The sequence below is a fragment of the Mobula birostris genome, chromosome 30 (genome assembly GCF_030028105.1).
Source record: "Mobula birostris isolate sMobBir1 chromosome 30, sMobBir1.hap1, whole genome shotgun sequence".
Lineage (NCBI taxonomy): Eukaryota > Metazoa > Chordata > Chondrichthyes > Myliobatiformes > Myliobatidae > Mobula > Mobula birostris.
In genome coordinates, this window is record NC_092399.1 from 8876522 (window position 1) to 8897338 (window position 20817).

The 20817-nt window shown below is 43.0% G+C and overlaps 1 protein-coding gene across 4 annotated transcripts in view; it reads left to right on the top strand.

Annotated features, from left to right (window-relative positions):
• The window catches only part of col8a2 (collagen, type VIII, alpha 2), a 223073-nt gene that overhangs the window by 81868 nt on the left and 120388 nt on the right, over positions 1-20817 (top strand). Inside the window, exon 1 of one of the 4 annotated variants that reach the window (XM_072247126.1) lies at positions 2678-2700. The exons of the other annotated variants lie outside the window; for them this stretch is intronic. The gene's annotated coding sequence lies outside the window, so the exon portion shown is untranslated. Of the gene's footprint in view, positions 1-2677; positions 2701-20817 lie in introns of those variants that run through there. 4 annotated transcript variants of the gene reach the window in all.

Below are 20817 nucleotides of genomic sequence, written 5' to 3' on the forward strand. Positions count from 1 at the left end.
ATCTCAGCTTAGTTCTATAAAATTTCTTTTTATAAAGGAAGAGAGAAAAAAATTATAATGGCACGATGTGCCATGTAATGTTGGAGAAGGTTCAAAGAAGGTTCACGAAAATGATTCCAAGATTGAAAGGCTTGTCACCTGAAGAGCATTTGATAGCTCTGGGCTTGTACTCACTGGAATTCAGAAGAATGAGGGATAACCTCATCAAATGTTGGAAAGCCTTGATAGAGTGGTGTGGAGAGGATGTTTCCTATGGTGGGGGAGTCTAAGACCAGAGGACACAGCCTCAGAATAGAATGTCTTTTTAGAACAGAGATGAGGAGGAATTTCTTTAGCCAGAGAGTGGTGAATCTGTGGAATTCGTTGCCACAGGAGGCTGTGGAGGCCAAGTCATTGGGTATATTTAAGGCAGAGTTGATAGATTCTTGATTAGTATGGGTATGAAGGGAAACGGTGAGAAGGTAGGAGATTGTGACTGAGGGGCAAAATGGATCAGCCATGATGAAATGGCAGAGCAGACTCGATGGGCCATATGGCCTAATTCTCCGCCAATATCTTATAGTCTTGTGGCTGTATGGTCATATTATGTTAGTAAATGAAGATCACTTGTGTTTCATGTAATGTGGCCTCCAAATAACACAATTCGATATATGTCTAAAGATGTTCATTGTCCACTGGCACCAACTACTGGCATCTGTTGGTTGTCAGTCACTGCCTCAGGCTGCAGTCTACTCCCTGGAGTTGTGAACATCGACTGGGTCGGATGTCAGCAGAGGTGGTAAATGGAGTCCTTTAACTTGATATTATTTCATTCCTCACTTGTGGAGTTATCCTTCATTGAAAGCTTTTTTTCACTTTTACAGATATGGAGCAGGTTTGAATTGTGCAAAGCAATGTGGATAATACATTCACCATACATGAATACAACCGAAAAAACAGTGTTCCTCTGGGGCCAAGGTGCAAAACATACACAGCACATTCAAAATAGCGAGCTAAGAAAAAGCATAGTCACGCAAAAAAAAACACATATATAGCCCAAGACCCTGAGTGACATGTCCTGCAAATTGATGGTACAATATGCATCCAGTGCAATCTAGCCTGTCATTCCATCGAATGAACACTGGAGGGCAGCACCAATGGGAGAGGCCAGCACCCAACCGAACATGGATGCTACGCTGCTGTACCTCCAGTGTCTCCTCTACTCCTGAACTGCAGCAGCAGGCAAGCCCACAGCTTGAGGCCTAGTCCTCACTACAGACGAGGCTACGCAGCTTCCCTGCCACCTGTCACGCCACCATACAAGGGAAACAGGCCTACTACATCTTACATTATCAATATCCCACTGTTTGTTCATGTTTAAGGACATAGTCTTGTTGACTGTGTCATTTTTATTCCTTTACTTACTTACTGCATGTGATGCCATTGGTGTTTATGGCAGCTGTAAAGGTCCTCTGTCTCTGCTTGTGCTTGGCCATCTTCTCTATTTTGCCCCAAGTAGGGTTCAGGGTCCTCATTACTATCCCTACGGTATGGCGTCAAGTTGTCTTTGGTCTCCTGCATTTCCTCCTCCTTTAGGGGTCCAGTGAAGTGCTGGCTTGATGATGGAGTTGGTCTCTCTCCTCAGTATGTGCCCAATCCATCTCCATCGCTTCCTCATGATGACTGTGGCCATGCCCTCTTGATGGCGCTGAAGGAGTGAGGGGTGGTCGCAGATCTTTCCCGGCCAGAAAATACGAAGGATCCTCCGGGGACTCGTGACGTGGAATGACGACGGCTTGGCAAGGACGTTCTGCGTCACGTGCCGGCGTTCTGACCCGGACAAGAATGTGGACAGGTCACCGCTCTGGTAGAGCTTCACCTTGATGTGGGCACTGTACTTGGTTGATCCCCCATATGCTGTCCATTGATCTGAAGATGTTTCTAGCTTTGCGGAGTCTGCCCTAGATGTCATCCTTGGTCGCACCGTCCTGCCAAACGATGCTACCCAGGCAGGTGAATCTGCTGATGCTCGGTAAGTTGATGCTAAATGCCTTGACGGGAGGAGAAGACTCTATCGAAGGTCATGGTCTCAGTCTTTCTCTGTCTGACCCTGCCTTTAGTTTAAATTTAAAACCTTGATTTGTCAAATAATTTGAAATCAAAATCATTCAAAGCATTAAAAGCAGTGAGCCATTCCATCTCTCAAAATCACTTATAAGCTTTTTAATTTAACTTAATTAACTTAAAAAAGTACATTAACAAAGATTCACCCTACTCCACGTTAGCTGTTCCTCTCAATTGAAATGTGTGAACCTGCCTTCGCTTTGCCAAGTCTCCTCTGTGCTGATTCACTGGGTAAACACTGCAGCAAAAACCAGCTGAGAATATGTGCTCTGCTGCTGCATTTCACAAGATGCTCAGCATCAGGGCACGAAAGGAAATGTCCCAGCTCAAAACCGTCAGGTCTTCCCCTCAAGTTCAGGCGTGATGTTCCGGAAATCACTGCAAACACGGAACTGAAATTTGTTTCCTGTTACTTGAGCCATTCGGTATTTCTCAATTTCTGTGAAAACTAAAGCCAATTCTGCACTGTGCTTGAACACTAACTTCATCTGTCTCTACACGTCATCAGAAAGGATTCACAGAGTGTTACTGAAATGGGAAGGCCTAAGTTATAAGGAGAGGCCAAGATTTGTCTCCCTGGAGGAAGGAGGCTGAGGGGTACCTAATGGAGTTATATATATATCTCATGTTTATTCATTATATATATATATATCATGTTTATTATATATATCTCATGCTTATTCATTATATACATCTCATGTTTATTCATTATATATCATGTTTATTCATTACATGCTATGTCGTATGATTAGGGCGATCATGGCCTTTCCACGACCATAAATGTTCTTACCAAATCTGTTCTCAGAAGTGGTTTTCCATTGCCTTCTTCTGGGCAGTGTTTTAACAAGATGGGTGACCCCAGCCATTATAAATACTCTTCAGAGATTGTCTGCCTGGCGTCAGTGGTCGCATAACCAGGACTTGTGATATTCACCGGCTGCTCATACGACCATCCACCACCTGCTCCCATGGCTTCATGTGACCCTGATTGGGTGCTAAGCAGGTGCTACACCTTGCCCAAGGGTGACCTGCAGGCTGGCGGAGGGTAGGAGCACCTTACACCTCCTTTGGTAGAGACGTATATCCACCCCACCACCTGAATATTAAAGATAGACCATAAATAGAGGGTAGGGGAATCTACAGTGAGAAGATACCAGTTTATGGTGAGAAGAGGAAGGCATGAAAGGACCTGAGGGACAACTTTATTCACACAAGAGGTCACTGAGTAAACAGAGTGAACTGCTAGTGGAAGCTGTAGAGGCTGATATAATTTCCAAGTTTCAAAGACATTTGGACAGATAGATAGATAGATAGATAGAAGAGGTTTAGATATAGTCCAGGCACAGGCAAATGGGACTATCTTGGATAGGTATCTTGCTTGGCATGAATGAGTTGGGCCACAGGTCCTGTTTCCATGTTGCGTAGCTCTGACTCTATAGTCCAAATGCACACTTCTTGTCTTGGGGAATATTACTTGCTTTATAGTTGCACAGAGCGATTGCTAGAAAATGAATTGTAATAAAAATTCTACTCTTTCGAGCGACAGGAAGACGTTTGAATTTGAGCCAGGTAAAGCAATGGTTTTGATCACCTGTATTCCCTCTTTCAGAATCATTTCCGAAGCCCTCTGAGGGGGTTAAATTTATGTTCTGCCGTTTGCTGAATCCCTCACAAGGGGTATAATTTATGTCAGAATCAGAATCAGGTTTAATATCATTGGCATATGTTGTGAAATTTGGTAACTTTGCAGCAGCAGTACAATGCAATACAATGATAAATACAGAAAAAGGAACTGACTTACAGTAAGTATATTGTCCTTGGCCTCTGTCAGTCAGTGTTGACCATGGATACTGTGTCCCCGCTGTCGAGATATTCAAGCCTGGTCAGTACGCTATGGAGAGCAAGCTGTTGCCCATGTAGCAAGCTCCCCCTCTCCACACATCTGATGAACCCAAAGAAACGGCAGAGACAGATACGGTTTGGTACCAGCAGCATCGCAGGAGTTACCAGTCAGCATTGAACTCAATGTAGGACTGTCTTAGGTACTCCAGCTCCAGATTTTTCCCTCAGCGTTTATTCCTGAAGCCTTCCATATGAGTGGGTGTAGCCACAAGGCAGCGGAGGTTTGAGATCAAGAGGGCACGAGGAAATCTGCAGATGCTGGAAAGTCAAGCAACACGCATAAAAGTTGCTGGTGAACGCAGCAGTCCAGGCAGCATCTCTAGGAAGAGGTACAGTCGACGTTTCAGGCCGAGACCCTTCGTCAGGACTAAGTGAAAGAAGAGCTAGTAAGAGATTTGAAAGTGGGAGGGGGAGGGGGAGATCCAGGGCTCAAAGGGTTGGAAGGGCCTAATCCACACTGTATCTCAATAAATAAATAAACAGACATTACGACACTGCACAGGCCATCCAGGCCATCCTGTTTCGCCCAGCAAAGTAATGAAGAAGCGTATTTGAAATAATTGTTTAGTTTGCTACATTTTTCATAGGAAGCTAACAATTCCAATGCACATAAATGAAAGATGACGTGAAACTTTTTCTCCAGTAACAATAGCAATATGTTTCATTGTAAAGCTATCTCAAAAAATACCCAAATCTTCAGACAGCAATAGTCTTTTAAAGTGATCCAAACAACACGTCAACTTCTTTGTCAAACTGCATGTCTGCGAGAGCTCCAACAGATCTTATTTATTCATCGCTAGCTGCTGGTCTATTTATCTATCTATCTATCAGTTTATTTATTTATCAATTTAATATCTATTGATTAATTAATTTGTTCATTTATTTATCTATCTATCCATGTATTTATTTGCCCATTTATTTGTTTATTTATTTATCTATTGATTGAGCGATTGATTAACAGCACAGGATAGGCCTTTCTGGCCCTTCGAGCCACGATTACCAGCAATCCCCGATTTGTCTCTAGCATAATCATGAGACAATTTACGATGACCAATTAACTTAACAACTGTTACATCTTTGGACTGTGGGAGGAAACAGGAGCATCTGGAGGAAACCCACACGGTCACGGACAGAACATACAAACTCCTTACAGCCAGGGCGGGAATCAAACCTGGGTTGCCTGTACTGTGAAGCATTGTGCTAACCACTACGCTACAATAAATAGTTAGCTTGGATAAGTAGCACATGATGTGAGAAATGCAAATGATAACCTGAGGTTTAAATATCTGAGGTTTAATAATCTGCATTTTAATGATCTGAATTTTAGTAATTTTTCAGTGCCAAGCGGCTGTTGATTTAGTGTGAAGCGATACAAGTCAACATAGGGAGAATAAGACCGATGAAGTCACAGCACAAGACTGTGATGATGGAATGAGCATCCACGAGTCTCCAGTGGCGATCTCATCACTTGTGAGATGGACAGCACATTTCTGGTCAACGGTGCTAGGGGGAAGATGATTGAAGTTGCACGTGGAAGGAACTGAAAGCATATGGAAATGAAGTCAGACACACAAACACAGCCCGTACAGTGTAAACGGGCTCCCACAGGGGAACTGCTATGAGCTGTCTTTATATGGTTCTCTTATCCCTCAGCGAAGAACCATTCAAGGTTTTAAAATGGGTCCAGTTACGTTAATGACAAGCAACCGATATTCAGTTGTTTTAGTGAAGAATTACTTTACTGAGACAAAGTAAAGAAAGTATAATTTCAAAATAACTGAAGCACAATCTATTTGTCTTACATCCTTCAGTACTTGCCTTATAAAAATACAGGATTTCAGGTTTGAATCAATCTGAATTACTTTAATGAGCAAAGAAATCCTTCAGGACTATATTTATTGTTCCAAGTATTTCTACATTTGTTTTTATCATTTGATGTAGATCAGGAAGAATATAAAACAATCTTTATATTGGCTTTTCCATTAAGTCAGGTGCTATGAACTAAATCAGCAAAAATTCCATTTGTGTTGTGTAATATTTGTAGAATGAGCTGCCCCAACTTTCCAAGGCTTCTTCGACAGCATCTCCCAAACCAGTAGCATCGGCCATCGTGACGTCCGGCGCACAAGGACAGCACCAGAAACTCCCAAACCAGCAGCATCGGCCATCGTGACGTCCAGCGCACAAGGACAGCACCAGAAACTCCCAAACCAGCAGCATCAGCCATCATGACGTCCGGCGCACAAGGACAGCACCAGAAACTCCCAAACCAGCAGCATCGGCCATCGTGACGTCCGACGCACAAGGACAGCACCAGAAACTCCCAAACCAGCAGCATCGGCCATCGTGACGTCCGGCGCACAAGGACAGCACCAGAAACTCCCAAACCAGCAGCATCGGCCATCGTGACGTCCGGCGCACAAGGACAGCACCAGAAACTCCCAAACCAGCAGCATCAGCTATCGTGACAGCCGGAGCACGGGAACATAACCACGTCCTGACTTGAAAAAGTATCGCTGTTCCTTCATCGTCAGCAGGCCAAAGCAACGAAAGTCCTTGTCCCTTTGTTCTGCGCAGGTTCCTTCACCACCAGGAGTAGGCTGGACTCCGGCAGTAACTTACGAATGGCAATTGAATTCAATGGTAATAAATTTTAACCTTAGGCACAAGAGATACTGAAGATACTGGAAATCTTGAGCAACGCTCATAAACTCAGCAGGTCAGGCAGCATCGCTGGATGGGAAGGAATAGTCGATGTTTTGGGCTGAGACCCTTCATCAGGAGGGCCTGACATGTCGGAATGAGAAGGGAAGGGGAATTAAAATAGGTGGCCACTGGGAGATCCCACTTTTTATGGCAGACGGAGCATAGGTGCTCGGTGAAGCATCCTCCCAATCCACGTCAGGTCTCCCCGATATACAGCAGGTGAGACCGGGAGCACCGGATACAGTACAGGACGCCGACAGGTTCACCGGTGAAGAGTCGCCTCACCTGGTAGGACTGTTCGAGGCCCTGAATGGTAGTGAGGGAGGAGGTGTAAGGACTCGTGTGGCACTTGTTCTGCTATTTTAACCTTGAGTGAAGAGACGAAGAGTTTAAAATAGGTTGTGAGAACTACCAGTCATAAAGGAGAATTTTAATCTTACCTCCAGCAGAGCAGAAATGGAAGTGATACTTGTAAGTATTTATGAAAGAACTTCCTGGTGGCCAAACATTTTAATTCCCATTCCCATTCCCATTCCGATATGTTGGTTCACAGCCTCCTCTTGTGCCAAGATGAGGCCACCCTCTGGGTGGAGGAGCAACACCTTATATTCCATTTGGGTAGCCTCCAGCCTGATGGCATTAATATCGATTTCTCCTTCCAGTAAAAAAAATCCCTCCCCCTCCCATCTTCCTCTATTCCCCTCTCTGGCCTTTTACCTCTTCTCACCTGCCTATCATCTCCCCCTGGTGTCCCTCCTCCTTCCCTTTTTACCATGGTCCACACTCATCTATCAGACTCCTTCCTTTCCAGCCCTTGACCTTTCCCATCCACCCAGCTTCACCTATCACCTTCTAGATATCCTCCTTCTCCTCCCCCCCATCTTTTTATTCTGGCAGCTTCCCCTCTTCCTTCCCAGTCCTCAAGAAGGGTCTTGGCCCGAAACGTCGACTGTTTATCCATTTCCATAGATGTTGCCTGACCTGATGAGTTTGTTTATGAAAGATACCATTTTTATTACAAAGTACCATTTTTTCATATATCCTGTGCATTTTCTCCTTCACTTTCTTGACGGTAAACTTTCCTTGATTATGGTGCAGATGGTTTCATCTGCAGGAGAAACAGCTGCGAAACAAATTGACTCCTTCTTCTCCAGATGTGTCAAACCCTCCCACTCCTAACATTGTATAATCTCAGCAACTTTACAGTCTCTTATAGCCTTACCAACTGAGTAAACCTAAGGGGAACCCAAGAGATTTTCCATTAAAAAAGTGCCACTGTTTGGATATACCTAGCTTGATAAAACATTTCATACACTTCATCAATTTTGAGATTTTAACAACTGCTCATGTAACTAAAGAGTAAAACCTCAAGTTTGTTTGGAGCTTTGGGAGAGACGCTAGGCTGGGTTTGGGGGCAGGCAGCAGATGTGGAAATAGCGATACAGTTACGGTGGAATTACCATTCAATTCCAGCACCCTTATTGTAACAGCAAAACTTGAGGTCACATCTGCACCACTGACTTCTTGACCACCATCTTGGCCTAAATCATCGAGGAAGAACGAAGCACTGAGGCGAATGCAGAGGGGAGCGTGTGGTCAAGTGGTCGGTCTCCTCTGACGCGGTGTTCGAGCGGCCACTCTCCTAGGTAGGCCGCTGTGTTCGAGTGGTCGCTCTCCCTGACACTGTCAGAGGATGTTATCAAAATTCTGAGATTTACAGATTGGACTGTGAACTAACTTAGTTCAAACGAACTGTAGTTCTTATTGATCTCCTTCAATTTTCTGTGTCTTTGCTAATTCTTTCTTGTTGCCAATTGACCTGTCAGGGGTTGGGGGTTTGAGGTCTGATGTCCTTTTTGCTGTTTTCTGTGTGGAATGATTTGTTAGTTCTTTTGTGTGCGGGGGGGGAGTTCTTGGGGTTTTGGATTTGTGAGTTTTTGTTTCTTCTTTGTGCGGGGGGAGGGTGGTCGATGGCTTTCTTTCAACGGGCTCCATGGTTTTCTTTGTTTCGTGGCTATCTGGAGAAGACGAATCTCAGAGTTGTATACTGCATAAATATTTTGATGATAAATGAACCTTTGACGCTTTGAACTTTTGAACCTCGTGTGAGCATCTTCCACCTCTGAGCTGGGGTGATCTTCAGTGAAAACTTTTGTGTGAAGGGGGTGACCATCATGGGCCTTATTGTGACCTAAATGTAGATATAAAGACATCAAATCAATACCAGTCATCTCCGAGTTAAAAATGGCTGACTAACGTACATTCACTAAATAGGAGGAAGAGGCCCTCTGTTGATCAAGGTCAACCATGGATGATACTGTGTCAAATGCATGCCAGGGTAGTACAATATGGAAAGCTAACTGTTGCCCCTCTCCACACAGTTGATGAATCCAAATGAGCGACAGAGACCAAAACAGTTTGGGACCAGCAACATCGCAGGAGTTTCCTGTCAACATTGAATTCAACATAGGTCTATCTTAGGGACTCCAGCTCCGTATTTTTCCCTCAGGGTTCACTCCTGAAGCCTTCCCCATGAGTGGGTATAGCTGCAAGTCAGCGCAGGTTTGAGATCAGAGTTTTCCACCACGGCTGATGGGACTCGTCTGCCTGAAATGACTGGTTTTAAGGCGCCGGTAACCTGCCTTTGTCCCTTCTCCTGTCAGTAGAAATGGTTCAGCCCGGCTTAGTAGCTAAGCCGCACATGAATGCCAGGAGATTACTTGAAATGCATTGGGAGCAGTTAATAGATAATGGGATCTTAACCCCACTATCACCCCTGGCAATGACAACCTACATACGAACAAGTCTGATGAACTGTATATATATCCTATGACAGCACCACTAATCTCTCTCTCTCTCTCTCCCTCCCTTACTTTTTTCCTCCCTTCCCCTCTCCCTCTCTCTCTCCCTTTCCCTCTCCTCTTTTCCCCCTCTCCCTCCCTCTTGATTTTTCATAATTATCCTTTCTTATCATTGCTTTTAATTTTTATTTTTGATGCCATTCATTAAAGTATTGTAGAGAAGTGGCTACTTTTTGTCTACTTTTTTACCTGATGTCAAAATTGACTTTTGGACATCTGTAAAAATAGAACCAGTTTGTTACCCAGGGATGTCCAGTAATCCGAATCCAAAATATTTTTTTTTAGAATTGGGAAAAAAAAAGGTGTTAGGACAGGAAGCGATCAGTAATCTTCGACTCTATATAACTCTAATCTGAAGCATGAAACTCTATGTAAATCCTTGGCCTCAGAATAAACAGCGATACAAAAGTTTTGTGGAGTAAATAAAGGAAGGATCGTGGCTGAGAGTCAGTTCATTTGATTTTCTCTCTAAAATGCTGAGTTGTGGAGGAATTCCTCACCCGTCTGCGTGAGATGTGGGAATCTGAGGAAAGACATTCTTGCCATAGAGGGAGTACAAAGAAGGTTCACCAGATTGATTCTTGGGATGGCAGGACTTTCATATGATGAAAGACTGGATGAACTAGATTATACTCGTGGAATTTAGAAGATTGAGGGGGGATCTTATTGAAACGTATAAAATCCTAAAGGGATTGGACAGGCTAGATGCAGGAAGATTGTTCCCGATGTGGGGAAAGTCCAGAACGAGGGGTCACAGTTTGAGGATAAAGGGGAAGCCTTTTAGGACCGAGATTAGGAAAAACTTCTTCACACAGAGGGTGGTGAATCTGTGGAATTCTCTGCCACAGGAAACAGTTGAGGCCAGTTCATTGGCTATATTTAAGAGGGAGTTAGATATGGCCCTTGTGGCTAAAGAGATCGGGGGTATGGAGGGAAGGCTGGTACAGGGTTTTGAGTTGGATGATCAGCCATGATCATACTGAATGGCAGAGCAGGCTCGAAGGGCCAAATGGCCTACTCCTGCACCTATTTTCTATGTTTCTATATTTGACAGACTTTGAACTTTTACTGTGCTCATGGACTTCTTCATCAAGTTAGGTATTGTTGCACTGTTGTAACTATATGTTATAATTATGCGGTTTTGTCAGTTTTTTCAGTCTTGGTCTGTCCTGTGTTTTGTGATATCACACTGGAGGAAATATTGTATCATTTCTTAATGTATGTATTACTAAATGACAATAAAAGAGGACTGCATGTCTTCATAATCTAAATTGGAGAAGTTTAGGACGGTGGTGAATGTTGGTAGCTCGGGTTGAGGCATTTGATGTTGCGGTGTTCGCCGAGCTTGGCAATTAGCTTGCAGACGATTCACCACCAGCCAAGGTGACATCCCCAGTGCGCAGTTGTCTGTGTTTCTCTCTGGGAGCACTTGCATTTATATAGGCCCCACTGCTGCCCCCCCAACCCCTTTCGCTTGCCATCTACGAACCCCTAAGAGCCAAAGAAATGCGAGCCAATAGAATTCAAAGGTCGACTGAAGGTTAACCAATCAGGACCGAGCCAAGTGAACAGGGGACTATATAAACGCGAGCGCTCCCAGAGAGAAACGCCAACAACTGTTCACTGAGGACGTCACCTCAACTGGTGATGAAATGTTGGCAAGCTAATAGCCAAACTCAGCCAACATCACAACATCAAATTAGGGAAGTGCATAAGACAGGCTAATAATGATGAACCCAATTGAAAACAAAATTATTTGTTTTACCGATTTAAGTAACAGTTTGGCACAAGAAGATTTCCTGAGATATGACTATTTGTCTCCCAGATGTCCTGACACTAGTTCAGGGGTGATATTTATAACCAGTGTAGAATCAGGCACGCAGAGTTTGCATTTGATGGCTTCGGGGAAGATATGGAGATCACAACAGAATGTTGCCCCCCCCTCCGCATAACACGTAACAATAGAAGACAAAATATAATGAGAGATATAAATGAGTATATTCACAAGAAAGCCTGCAGATGCTGGAAATCCAAAGTAACACACACAATTTGCTGGAGGAACTGGCTAGCATCCATAGAGTTTTTTTTTGTTTATTTATTGACATACAGTACAAAACAGGCCTTTCTGGCCCTTCGAACTGTGCTGCCCAGCAACTCCTGATTTAACCCAAATCTAATCATCGGACAATTTACCATGACCAGTTAACCTACCGACTGGTACGCCTTTGGACCATGGGAGGAAACCGGAGCACCTGGAGGAAACCCGTGCGGTCACGGAGAGAACGTACAAGCTCCTTCCAGGCAACGTCAGGAATTGAACTAGGGTCGCCTGTACTGTCGAGTGTTGTGCGAACCACTAAGCTACCATGGTGCCTCATGAACATGGGGCGACATATTAATTCCTGGATGTACAAACTGTTGACATTTCAGGCCGAGACACTCCGATGGCAACGACTATATTGCTGTTTTTTTTTCAACTCACAAGACAAACATACAGTCAGTATTTACAGCACTTGATCTAATGCGAAAACTAGTTGGCTGCATTGCATGGAATATTAGGGAGAATTTTACAAATCATTTATGCATGTTGTAGCAAGCAAAGTACAAGTGGATATTTCAATGAAGGAATGTCAAATGGATGAGAACAATTAGGAATGTTTTTCTTAAACTAAGCTTTTGTAATGCAAGAGGATTAGAACGTTCTTCTGGTGTACCTGATGAGTTGTAAACAAGAGAAAATTTGATCAAAATGGTCTTTAAAAGAACTGGAGCCCATGAAATTAATATTCATAGGACAAGACCAGAGGAACTGCATCCAAGAATGCCTGAGGAAATGTGGATTTTAGAAAGTAAAGTGGTGGATTAAGTTATTCACAGCTCATTAAATACAGTGGTAGTACCAGACATTTGGAGATTTCCAAAGAAACTCAGACATGGAATGAAAGCTTGACATCTCAAGTAGGAAAATATTAGTCTATCATAAAGCAAATAGTTCAAGTGTAACAAATAAAATGAATAATATTCCAAACCTGCAAGCGCTTATAAAAAGAAAATCATCATACTTTGGAATTCACAAACCTTTAAACAAGTAGCAACATACATGGTGTACTGCTATGCTCTTTTCTCACTGCCGCCATCAGGTAGAAGGTACAAGAGCCTTAGGACTTGCAACCCCAGTTCAAGAACAGTTACCATCTCTCAACCATCAGGCTCTTGAACAAAAGGGGATAACTACACTCACTTGCCCGTCCATTGAGATGTTCCCACAACCAATGATCTCACTTTAAGGACTCTTTACCTCATGTTGTCATTATTTATTGCTATTTATTTATATTTGCATTTGCACAGTTTGTTGTCTTCTGCACTCTGGCTAATCTATCATTGATCTTGTTACAGTTACTATTCTATAAATTTGCTAAGTATGCCCACAGGAAAATGAATCACAGGGTTGTATATGGTGACACATATATATTTTGATAATAAAATTTATTTTGAACTTTGACCTTTTAGAAATAAATGATAAAACACCTATGCAGTACCTTCCTTGATCTCAACTTCTTCATGGTAGCCTGTAGACAACAAAATATTTTGGAAGTCCAGTCACTGTAAGGCTAAATTGTTTCAATTTATACACTGCAAAGTCCCAGCAGTACCAGCAAGACAGATGACCTGATAATCGGTTTTGGCAAACTAGTTCTGGGATAAATGTTTTTTGGGAACAAGCAGAATGATTGTGTTGTTCTTTAAATAGATCCCTTGGATATTTTATGACAGCAGACATTACCTAAGTCGAATGTTGCATCCAAAAATAGTTCTTCCAAATGGTGTGCTCCTTCAAGGCAAGTCGGAGTCTTTTGCGAACCAAACTGAAATTCCCTGAAAGAGTCCTGGCCTTTAAGGACTTTCTTTTTCCACATTCGCAAGGTTGACTGTTTTGAGCAGAGGAAATGTTTTGCTATGTTTAAAAAGGGCCTTGGCAGGAGCACACCTGGGGAACTGTGTGAAGGGTGTCTCCTTACCTAAAGAAGGATGTGCCCCACAGAGAGAGCGTGCAGCAAAAGTTGATCAGACTGTTTCTTGGCGAGTATGAGGAGAGACTGGATTAACCTGGCCTGTGTTCACTGAAATTTAGCAGAATAAAAGGGGTCTCCTAGAAAAATATAGAATTGTGACAAGGCTGGACAGATGAGACACAGAGAGTATGTACCCCTGGTTGGACTGGTGTAATGAAGAGCATGAGTGGTCACAATCTCCAGACAGGGAGTGAGACTTTGGGAAGTAAAGTGAGGAGAAATCTCTTCACTTGGAATGTGGTGAATTTATGGAATTCTCCACCACAGAAGGAATGGATGCTGAGTTGCTGAAAGAATTTAAGAAGGAAATACATGGACTTCTAGACATGAAAGGCAAGAAAAATTAAGGGGTGAGAACAGGAATATGGCTTTGAGACAGAGGATTATTTTGAATAATGGAGCAGATTTGAAGTGTTTCAAGGACTACTCCTGCTCCTGTGGTCTGTTTCTAACTTAAATATGCTTAGCGTGTATGCAAGATACGATTATGATCACGAGAGTCAAGAGACCATAAGATATAGGAGCAGAATTAGGCCATTTGGCCCATTAAGTTCGTTCTGTCTTTTCATCATGGCTGAACCAATTTCCCAATCTCCTGCCTTCTCCCCGTATCCTTTCATGCCCTGACTAATCAAGAATCTATCAGCCTCTGCCTTAAATATAACTAATAACTTGGTCTCCACAGCAACCTGGAGAATAATGGGAATTTTGTGGCTGACAGATTGCCATTAAAGCTGTTACAAAACTTTAAAGCTCAAAGCAAATATCTTATCAAGGTACATATATGTCACCGTATACAACCTTAAGATTCATTTTCTTATGGGCATACTCAATAAATCTATAGAATAATAATCATAACATAATCAACGAAGCACTACCCAACGTGAGTGTTCAATAAGTTTGCAAAAGACAACAAATCGTGCAAATACAAAAAGAATAAACAATAATAATATTAAGTAAACAATAAATACCAACAGCATGAGATGAAGAGTCCTTGAAAGTGAGTCCATTGTTTCCGGGGACATTTCAATGATGAGCCAAGTGAAGCTGAGTGTAGTTACCCCCTTTGGTTCAAGAGCCTCATGGTTGAGGGGTAATAACTGTTCCCAAACCTAGCCCTGTGAGTCCCGAGACTCCTGTATCTTCTTCCTGATGGCGGCAGTGTAAAGGGAGCATGTCCTGGGTGGTGGGGGTCCCTGATGATAGATGCTGTTTTCCTATGACAACATTTCATGTAGATGTGCTCAATGGTGGGGAGGGTTTTACCAGTGATGACCTGGGCAGAATCCACTCCATTCAGTAGGATTTTTTCTTCAAGGGCATTGGTGTTTCCATTCCAGGCTGTGTAAAAGATTTTGCTGATGGCGCTAAATTTTCTTGTTCTGAATTCCTGTTCATTTTAAATGCCAGTGTTATAATTCACTCAAGTATAATTATTCAGAATATGAAACATTAAAATCTTCCAAGGACATAAGGTTCTTATTCCAGGGTAGTAATTGGACCTCCAGGGTTGAAACCTCTGGATTGCTGTCTGTGCCACATGTCCGTGAGGGTGAGAATAGGATAATCTGGCAGGTGAATGCGTGGCTGAGGAACTGGTGCAGGGGGCAGGGGTTCAGATTTATGGATCATTGGAATCTCTTCTGGGGAAGGAATTACCCATACAAAAGGGATGGGCTACAGCTGAACCCAAGGGGTCCAATACCCTTGTGGGCAGGTTGGTTAGAGTTGTTTGAGTGGGTTTAAACTACTTGGCGGGGGATGGGAACTGGAGTGATAGTGTTGAAGATGAGGTAGTTGGTTTACAAACTAAGGCAATGTGTAGTGAGACTCCTAGCAAGGACAGGCTGATGATTGGGCAAAATTACAGTCAACAAGATGAATTGCAACATAAATGGTGGACAAAATCAAAAAAAGTGAATACAGGACTAAAGGTGTTCTAATTGAATGTGTGCAGAATACGGAATAAGGCCGATGAATTTGTAGCACAGTTACAGATTGGCAAGTATGAAGTTAGAGGCATCATGGTTAAATCAGGGCTGAAAGAAGGTTATAGCTGGGAGCTTAATGTTCAAAGATATACGTTGTATCAAAAGTACAGGCAGGAAGGCAGAGCAGCTGGTAAGGCTCTGTTGGCAAATGAAGTTATTAGAAAGAAGTGACGGAGGTTCGGAAGGTGTAGAATCAATGTGGATAGAGCTAAGGAACTGCAAAGGTAAATAGACCCTGATGGGAGTTAGATACAGATCCTCAAACAGTAGTAAGGATGTGATCTACAAGTTATAACGGGAGATAGAAAGTACATGCCAAAAGGGCACTGTTACAATAGTCATGGGGGGGATTTCAGTATGCAGGTAGATTGGGAAAACCGGTTTGGTGCGGGATTCAAGAGGGGAAGCTTCTAGAATGCCAACGAGATGGCTTTTTAGAGCAGCTCATGGTTGATCCACTAGGGGGATCAACTATTCTGGATTAGGTGTTGTGCTATGAATTGGAATTGATTAGAGAGCTTAAGGTAAAAGAACCCTGAGGAGGAAGTGATCATAATATGATCAAATTCACCCTGAAATCTGAGCAGGAGAAGCTAACATCAGATGTATCAGTATTAGAGTGGAGCAAAGGGAATTACAGAGGCACGAGAGAGGTATTGGCCAGAATTGTTTGGAGCAGAACACTGGCAGGGATGATGGCAGAGTAGGAATGGCTGGAATTTCTGGAGGCAATTCGGAAAGCACAGGATATAGACAACCCAAGGAGGAGGAATTATTCTAAAGGCAAGATGACACAATCATGGCTAACAAAGGAAGTTAAAGCCAATATAAAAGCCAAAGAGAGGGCATATAATAGAGCAAAAATTAGTGGGAAGTTAGAAGATTGGGATACGTTTATCTATTTATTTTGGCGTGTGCCTGCGTGTGTGTCTGCGTGTGTGCATCCGTGATGATGTCTTTTTCATGGCTTTTCCAAGGCACAGAGTGCGAGAGAGACTGTGTGGCACGCCACTCCTCACACAGACATTTTCGCAGTCTTTTTCCCTTTATTTTACGAGGTCGAGTTGCGATCTTGACACTCAACCCGGCACGGATGGAAAGCGTACTCGGGAGTGGACCCGACTGGATTCGAACCCGGGAACCTCCGCTCCCGGGTCCGTCACCGATGTCATTGTGCCACCAACCGACCCAGGATTGGGATACTTTTAAACGCTAACAAAAAGCAACTAAAAAGTCATTAAGAAGGTAAAGATGGAATATGAAAATAAGCTAGCCAATAATATTCACGAGGATATCAAAAGTTTCTTCAGAAATGTAAAGTGTAGAAGAGAGGCAAGGGTGGGTGTCGGATCGATGGAAAATGATCCTGGAGAGGTGGTAATGGGGGACAAGGAAATGACGGATGAACTGAATAAATATTTCGCATCAATCTTCACTTGGAAGACACTAGCAGTATGGTGGAAATTCCAGGTGTCAGGGGGCATGAAGTGTGTGAAGTTACCATTACTAGGGAGAAGGTACTTAGGAAACTGAATGGTCTGAAGTCACCTGATGAGATAGTGTATATCCCAGGGTTCTGAAAGAGGTGGCTGAAGAGAGTGTGAAGGCATTAGCAATGATCATTCTAGAATCACTAGATTCTGGAATGGTTCCAGAAGACTGAAAAATTGCAAATATCACTTCACTCTTCAAAAAGGAAGGAAGGCAGAAGAAAGGAAACTATAGGCCAGTTAGTCTGATCTCAGTGGTTGGGAAGATGTTCTAAATGGAGAGAAAATAAAAAATCTGAGGCACAAAGGGATTTGGGAGTCCTCGTGCAGGATTCTCTAAAGGTTAATTTGCAGCTTGAGTCTGTGGTGAGGAATGCAAATGCAATGTTAGCATCTATTTCAAGAGGACTAGAATATAAAAGCAAGGATGTAATGTTGAGACTTTATAAAGCACTGGTGAGGCCTCACTTGGAGTATTGTGTGTAGTTTTGGGCCCCTAATCTCAGAAACTGGAGAGGGTTCAAAGGAGGTTCATGAAAATGATTCCAAGATTGAACGGCTTGTCATGTGAGGAGTGTTTGATGATTCTGGGCCTCTATTCCCTAGAATTAGAAGAATGAGGGGCAAGCTAATTGAAACCTATCGAATGGTGAAAGGCCTTGATAGAGTGGATTTGCAGAGGATGGTTCCTGTGGTGGGAGAGTCTAAGACCAGAGAACACAGCCTCAGAGTAGGGGGGCGGTCCTTGTTGAATGGAGATGAGGAGGAATTTCTTTAGCCAGAGAATGGTGAATCTGTGGAATTCTTTGCCACAGGCAGCTGTAGGGGCCAAGTCTTGATGTATATTAAAGGGAGAGGTTGATCGATATTTGATTGGTCAGGACATGAAGGGATACGGGGGGAAGGCAGGAGACTGGGACTGAGAGGGAAATGTATCAGACATGATGAAATGGCAGAGCAGACTCGATGGGCCAAATAGCCTAATTCTGCTCCTATATCTTATGGACTTATTGACTGCAAACATTTCTTTATATTTCATTTTATAAGTTAAAGCCATACAACAGAATGTTATGTTTTGTAACTTCAGAATATTAAACTAATTCAAAGGAAGATATGGGAGTCGAACTTCATGTTTATTTTAAGTGAGACGCACACGTATCACGTGGTAACATGATAACATCTGCAATTCATGTATTTTTATATATAATCATAATGAATTATATAAACAACAAAGAACAAGATCATAAGATACAGGAGCATAATTAGGCCATTTGGCCCGTTGAGGTTGCTCGATCATTTCATTATGGCAGATCCATTTTCCCTCTCAGCCCCAATCTCCTGCCTTCTCCCTGTAACCCTCCATGCCCTGACTAATCAAGAATCTATCATCATCTGCTTTAAACACACCCAATGACTTGGCCTCCTGTGGCAACGAATTCCAAAGATTCACCACTCTCTGGCTAAAGAAATGCCTCCTCATCTCCATTCCAAATGAACGTCCGTCTATTCCAAGGTGGTGTCCTCTGGTCAGACACCCCCCGCCCTAGGAATGCTGAATTAAAGAAGATATTGACAAGATTGCTGAAATATTAGATACACAAAAGCACGTTGGTGCTTTGAAAGGGAAGCGGACGGGGACAAGAGGCAGGACGGAATGGGAGGAAATGCCGAGGACGAAGCTGGGTGAAAGGAGACTCGTGTGGAACATAAACACCAGCACAGACTGCTGTGTCTGTCTGTCTACTAGAGAGACAAGTAAGCTATTCTGCCTCTGGCAGGAAGCTACGTGGAAAAAAAAAAAGATGAGTAAAATTCTAAGGGGAGATATCTACCCTCTGCTGTATGCATTAATTGTATAATATAATAATTCATTTACTTTGAACTCTGCTTCTGAAATTCAGTTACATTGTATTCGATTTCAGATGTGACATTCAATGATTGAGACATACAGTGGGTTCCAGCCCTTCATACCATGCGGCCCCCAGCAACCCCTGATCAGCCTGATTAACCCTAACCTCATCATGGGGCAATTTACAATCACTAATTAACCCAACTGGTAGACTGGGTGGTGGGGTGGAGATGCGTCTCTAACAAAGGAGATGTAAGTCGCTCCTACCCTCCGCTAGCCTGCAGATCACCCTTGGGCAAGGTGTAGCACCCGCCTCCGATCAGGGTCACGTGAAGCCATGGGAGCAGGGGGTGGATGGTTGTACGAGCAGCTGGTGCACATCACAAGTCCTCGTTTTGCAACCACTGATGTCAGGCAGACAGTCTCTGAAGAGTATTGACCGTGGCTGGGGTCACCCGTCTTGTAAAGACACTGCCCAGAAGTAGGCAATGGCAAATCAATTCTGTAGAAAAATTTGTCAAGAACAATCATGCTCATGGGAAGACCATGATCACCCATGGCGTACGTGATGGCACATAATGATGCTGATGGTACTTTTTTGAAATGTGGGAGGAAATCAGAGCACCTGGGGGAAACCCACACATTCTACAGGAAAGATGCACACAGACACTTCTTACAGACAGCGCCAGAATTGAACTCCAAACTCCGCCACCCCAAGCTGTAATCGTTGTGCTAATCGCTACTGAACCATGGTGCCCAACACAGAACAACAGAAGGATTACTGCTTCTAAATAGCTAACAGAGAACTTAAGGGTTGAAAGTTAATGCCATTAAGAAGAATAAATTAGTATACATTTGTAGATTATGTACATACGCGCACAAAACACTGCATCTACAGCACAGTGCAAAAGTCTTGGGCACCCAAGATTTTTTATCTGGTTTCAGATGGCATGACCACCACAGATCCCTGATCTTAACGTCATCGAGGCTATCTGCAGAAGAACTGTGGCAAGTTCTCCAAAGTGCTTGGAACGACCTGCCAGCCGATTTTCTTATAAAACTGCACGACAGTTTACCTAAAAGAATTGATGCAATTTTAAAGGCAGTCACACTAAATCATGATCTAATTTAGTTTTTTTACAGTTTACTGAACGTTATAGTAAATTTTTTTGAGAAACTTTTCATTTCATTATTTTTGAAAGCATCTTCGCTTTACAGAATTTTTTTTACATGTGCCTAAGACTTTTGCAGAGTACTGTAACTGTAATTGTAGCTTCAAGGTTAAGGACATAACAATAAATTAACAAGAAAATATTGGAGCATGACATTTTAATAAATATTCAGCATTTGTAGATTTTACAATGAAATGCCAGTCTTATGAATTAATCAAAAGAAGGTTAGAGGTAGGAAATAGGAAACAATGAGGAAGTGGAAAGAAAGGGTAGAGGGAGAAATCTGTCCTTGGTGACAGTGTGAAATGAGTGGAAGAACCCTCATCACAACCACATGATCCATTCCTTGTTTACACGAGAGTCAAAATCACAGCAGTAGGTACAAGTAGGACTGATATTCCTGCATATATTTGGAGACCAAAGGTGGAAACTTCCTCTGATAAACTGTGGTAATTGTGATTATTTGATTGGAAACCCCACCATCGAGGACGTCTTCAGAAGGTGGTGATGAACACAAGAGACTTTGCAGATGCTGGAAGTCCGGAACAACACACAGAACTTCTTGTGTTTATCATGTGCGAAGTTCCTTTGAGGGCTGCCTATCCCGTAGAAGTTTAAATCTTCTCTCGATGGGAGTTCAGCGAAATCCTCTCTCGCCACTCTTCCTCTG